Source organism: Suricata suricatta, chromosome 9, assembly GCF_006229205.1.
Source record: "Suricata suricatta isolate VVHF042 chromosome 9, meerkat_22Aug2017_6uvM2_HiC, whole genome shotgun sequence".
Taxonomy (NCBI): domain Eukaryota; kingdom Metazoa; phylum Chordata; class Mammalia; order Carnivora; family Herpestidae; genus Suricata; species Suricata suricatta.
The window spans coordinates 93,380,801-93,386,990 of NC_043708.1; positions in this window are offsets into that span (position 1 = coordinate 93,380,801).

Below are 6,190 nucleotides of genomic sequence, written 5' to 3' on the forward strand. Positions count from 1 at the left end.
GTGACATTTTACCTTGGTTTCCCTCTTTTTTCTGCTTCATTTTTTCCACAAGTTTTATATTCTGTATCACTGATTATCTATTCTGTTTTGTCCATCCTCACCATCATGGTGTCCATTGGAGATTACATCTCAGTGGTACCATTTCTAATTTAGGAGTGACCAGATTTTCTTTAATCTCTGTGGAAAGGGATTCTCTGGTGTGTTCTATGCTTTTTTCAGCCCCAGGTATTATTTTTATAGTGGTTTTAAATTCTAGTTCATGGATCTTACTTCGATCTGTGTTGATTAAACCCTGGCCATCATTTCTTCCCGTTTTTTCTTTTGGGGTGAATTCTTCTGTCTCCCAAATTATAATCTGGCTCAGATTATACAGATTGTTGAATTCATCCTCAGATGAATTTCCTCAGTGTTCCAAATGGTTTAATGCTGGTCTAGCTATGTTTCAGGTATCAGACTTTTCTTCCATTGTAACTCCCAGGGAAATTGGGGTTTTGATTGCAAGAGATGAATTTAATCTAGTTCAAGCTGCTATTCTCTCAGCTCAACTGGATTATGGAAGAATCTAAATTATTAGCCTGTTCCTCTACTTCTGGAATAAAGGCCACTTTAGGAACAAAACCAAGTAAATATAATTTGGTCTCCTTTTCATATACATAGTATCTAGGATATACTAAGATGTTGGAAACAAATAGGCAAATGTGATCCATTATCAAAACAAAACAAAAAACAAGCCAGTAAAACACCAGATGGCCTAAGTCATTGAAATTAGGGGCCAAAAACTTTATATCAACTACTATACTAATGTTAAATAACTTATAGCAAGAGAGATAGGTGAAAAATAAGGTAAACTAAAAATACAAATTCTAGAGCTGAAAAGGCAGCATCTGAAACCAAACCATCAGATAGTTTAGCAGCATCAACAATGCATGTAGCAAGTTGTTTAAGGACCATAAAATACCCCCAACCTAGTAGGCATACCCCTTTGATAGGACTTTGCTTTTCTTCTCATACAGACAGAGAATTTCTAGCCCTTAAATTTAAGTTGGCTTAGGGACTTGCTTGGACTAAGAAAATGCAGCAGTCGGTATGTTAGTCCTTCTAAGCTAGGCCTTCATCTGAGACTAAACCTAAGAAAACCTCAAGCCTCTTCACATACTGCCTCAAGATGCCATGCTATGAAACAGCCCAGCAGGGTGTGCCATACGGACAGAGAAACAACCATGTCCGCTCTCCCAGCTGAGCTTTCAGCCAACCCGCCTGCTGAATGCAGCTCCAGGTGTGAACTTGGATGCATCTTGCAGAAGAATACGCCATCAACTCATACTTCCGACATGTAACTTACTATTGTTTTAAGTAACTGACTTTCGTGGTGATTTATAATGGTAGTTAATCATATACTGCAGGAGAAAGGATCAGTCAATTTGACTACAGGTCAACACAAGTTACCCAAAGTGAAACAAAGTAATAAAAACTGGTAAAGAATAAACCACGCTTCAGACTCCAAGCTGGGTTAAAAAAAATAATAATAAATAAAAATTTAAAAAAAAACTAGGAACGTTATAGTCAAGCCCATAAAAAGTAAAGATAAAATCTCAAAATAAACATGGAGATAAGAAAGATACATTATCTAAAGGGAAACTAGAGTGAGAACAAAAATAAACTTTTCTTTAAACAGAATGAAGGCCAGAAAGCAAAGAACGGATATCATATGGGAAGACATTCCCAGAATTAGAAATAAACATATACATAAATTGATGAGTAAGAATCAATATAGACTTGTGTGACTAATTTCTTCATTCTCTTGTGTAGTTACTCATTACTTCCATTGAAGTCCATCACTGATCTCCTTTCTTTCCCTATAGTTTGGCCTTTCCAGAATGTCATATAAATGGAAGGTTTTAGCATGTAATCTTTTGTGTTCAAGTTTTTTTTTAGCATAATTCATGCAATATTCATGCTTGTTTCTGCATCTAACCATTTTATTGTTAAATAGTCTTTCATTGAAAGGATGAACCATGATTGTTTATTCACTTATGAGCTGATAGGAATTGGGGTTGCTTCTGGTTTTTTGGCAACTATGAATCAGGGTGGTATAAATATTTGTCTACCAACTCCTTCTGGTAGATTGTTTTTATTTCTCTTGATTACAGAGGAATAAAACTTTCCCTACATAGTAAATTGACGCTTCAATTTTTAGAAAACTGACAGACTCTTTTCCAAAGTGGCTTTACCCTGTTGGATTTCCACCGAAGTCCAGCTGCTCTGAGAATCCCCATTGTTTAATATCCTCCAGCACTCAGAATTTTACTTTTATCCTTTATAATCCTTGTGGAGTAACATCAAGGTGATTTTAATTTGCAAGTCTCTGATGACTAGTGATGTCAGGCCTCTAATTGGTCTTTTTTTTTTTTTTTGGAGTATTTGTTTACATCTCCTATGATTTTATGAGGGTATTTGTTTTCTCATTTATTTATGTTAAGTATCTATGTATAATTGCTTTCACCACTGTCACCATGTAGATATAACTATATGGTAATGAGTATCTACTGATAATACCAGGGTTCAGATGACTGGCTGACATTGCTAGTTTTCTTCTCTTTCCAGGCCTCTTAAGGATACTTCCTCAGCCTCTTAAAATTACCTGTGCCTGTGCTTTGACCAATTAAATATAGGTACAAATGATGCACATTTTTCAGACAGACACATTTAAGAACAAGTTCACAATCATCCTCCTACTACTTGCTTACATCCACAACAAGAGATCTCATGTTCCGATTTGTGTAATATTCAGTAGTGAAACCTCTATTGAAACTGAAATCCTGACTAACATTTTAGGGCTCCCTTGCCAACACATTTTGGACATAAAAAAAATTTTAACAAGTTTCTTCTATTTTAGGCTTGCAAATAAAGTATTATAATCTGATACAGGGATATATAAAGACTTAAACCAAGACCCAAAGATAAATAGGACAGAGAGGCAAAGTCAGGGGTGGGGGATGGGGTGGTATTCCAGGAAAGGGAATAGCAAATTCAGAAGCTTTAAGTAGTCAACATATTAATTCATTTGAGGAATAGAATACCAAGAGCAATGGAGGAAGTACTGAGAAATGAAGGTGGAGAAGTCTTTACAGGCCAGATTTGTCAAGATCTTAAGACACTGTCTCTTCTAAATACAGAAGATCCTATCCTTGGAATTTCTTCCAGTGTGGAGATGTTTCTATTTTAATTGTATTCCTCTGGACATTGTGGAGATAATGGATAAGGATTGGTGGACACGACTGGAAGCAACAAGACTTTGACTTCTTCAGTTAGCAGCACAGGTCCTAACCTACATAAGGTAATCACAGTAGTCATAGTTAAGAGGGATTATGGAGTTAGAATTGGCAAATGTGATAATGGTTAAAAAACAAACAAAAATAGTGATGGAGAACAGGGTATCAGTAATGACTCTCAGATGACTGGATCCTGGAGCAGGAGGGCAAGATGATAGGTTGGTGGGAAAGATGATCAACCAGATGAAAGGGATGGTACACTAAGAACTCTCTGGAACATTTTAGATTTGGGAGACCTAAGGGACGCCCAAGAAGAGAGTTTAACAGAATATTGGATGTATGACTCTAAAGCTACGCAGGATTACATGGTATCAAATTTAGCAATTCTTTATATTTTAAGCCAAGAAGATCGGTGAACTTAAAGAAGACAAAAGGGGAGAGGGGGTGTACAAGGCTGATGAATACCAACATTTAGAGGTTTTAAGTGGACAGGGGGCTGACAAAAGTAGGAGGAAAACCAGGAGGATCAAGTTTATCTATGAAGTTATTTTAGTACATAAAATTTAAAGATTTCACTGGTGCTGTTATGGGTAGACTATCTCCTAGGAGTCAGTATTATCAAGAGAGCCAGTTAAGTCATCTTTGCCATCATCCATGTAGAGATGCAGGTGACTTTTTGGGTGTTATCAGGAGAAGTGGTCTAGTTGTTTGCATTGACATATTTTGAATGTTAATGCTATAGACCTCACTGATGAATTTCCAGTGTTCTATGAGCGAGTAAGAGGTAGGGGAAAATGCCAAAGGTTTTGTTAGCTTATTTTTACCTGAGCAAAGGGGTTAATAGAGTTTTGATTCAAGCAGGAAGATGGGAAAGGGGGTTATGGGTAGTGGTACTCATTTTTAGCCTTGTGAGGGGTCCATGAGCCATCCATGTAGCAAGTATTTATCCTGATCTGGAGCTTAGGAGGAAGGTTGAAGCTAAGGATTTAAATTGTGAAATCATCAGCTTCCAGACGATACTTGGAGCTTTAAGACTGTACAAGATTACCCACGTATCTAGCTATCAGCTGTGGATTCAGCAAAAAAGTCTGAGAAATAGTCCATGAAAAGGCAGACTACCAAGACAAGCACAGAATCAACAATTTGTGGGGGGGGGGGGGAAGATAAGTGGTGTCAAATGAGAGCTTAGTTGTCAGTTCAAAACAAATGGTCCATTCTAACTTTTTTGAAAACAATTTGAATGGAATAAAGATTCAGTCAACATATATAAGAGGGTGAGAAGTAAAATTACTTCTATAGACAACTCTTTGGAGCATTAATGTTTTTTAATTTTTTTTATGTTTTTTATTTATTTTTGAGAACAGAGAGACAGCATGAGTAGGGGAGGGCCAGAGAGAGAGGGAGACACAGAATCTGAAGACAGGCTCAAGGCTCTGAGGTAGCTGTCAGCACAGAGCCTGACGCGGGGCTCAAACCCATGAACTGTGAGATCATGACCTGAGCCAAAGCCGGATGCTTAACCGACTGAGCCACCCAGGAGCCCCTCGAGCGTTAGTTTTAAAGGGAACAGGGAAAAAAGTAGTTACTGGAATGGTAGAGAAAAGGGTTGAACAGATCAAAAATACACAGATTAGTGAAGGCCTCAAGCAGTTAAAAGGAATCTGAGCCATTGCAGAAGTTGAAGGGTTGGTTTTAGATGTCAACACCAGGTAGACGCAAAGGATTAGGGTACAAATGCATACATCTTGGCTGATTTTGTGCTTGGGAAGGTGTGATGTGGTCTGATATTTGTATTTTAACAACAAGATTGTTAGCTGACAGTGGAGAGAATAAGAGGTATTAGAAACTGACAAGTAGGTGGGAGATGGTTTCTGAGGATCGGAGAAGGGTGAACACACCAAAAAAATTCAATAGGATTGTTTGCCAGCTCTACAAGCCCACTTACTTAATAAAGGAACTTAATGTGAAATGCAGTCAGTACGGTTATGGTTTGTTCCAGCTTTCTTCAGGTGTTTGGGTTTGAGTGAAATTAGAGGTGAAGGGTGTCTCAGAGTGTAGATACAGAGTAATGAAAATAGTAACAATGAAATCTTCAGCGGAAAAGTGAATTAAGGTCCTTTGAGGAGTTGATGAACAGTCAGAAAGGGGAAGGTCAATTACACAATGTTTGAGTAGTGAGGTTATTAGAGACATCATCATAGAGACTAAGTTGGAAAAATAGAAGGCGATGATCAGAGGAGGCTTTAAACTGGTAGGACAAGGAGAGAAGTGGTTGAGGTGGAATGAAGACAGAATCTATAGAAAGCAGTTCAAAGAGCTGAAAGGCAAGGATATTGGGTTGATCATCCTTATTCCTACTTAAATTCTCAGAAACCATGACAGAAATAGTCATAAAGATAGTAAATCAGGTGAGGTCATCAAAATATAAGGGGAAATTACTCATAGATTGTTACATAGGGGGTGGCAGGCAGCTAAGATGCTTCAAAAGCCCTGAGAAGGGGCAGGGGAGAAATGAACCATCTCTGTAAAGCATCACTAATGAACAAATAGAATACCCACCCCATACACAAGACTAGGAATACATGGGGTATGATAGAAAATAAAAGGAAACGGATGGAGGACAAAAATAGAAGCGATTACCCCCTATGATGCTTCTTCTACCAACATTCATAGTAAAGAAATACATGTAACCAAGAGGTATTCCCAACAGGAATGGTTAGTTGATAAATGAAGGCATTAGGTGAGATGTTATGATCAATTAAAGGGTTATAAAATTAAAGCACAGAATAGATGGGGGCAAGGGGATAGAATATCTGAAAAGGTTTATTTTTCCTCACAAGTAACAAATTAACCTGCCCTTTCTTCTTCATGATTAGGACAAGTCCAGTTCATGTTCACTTGTACTTAGCCTTATACCA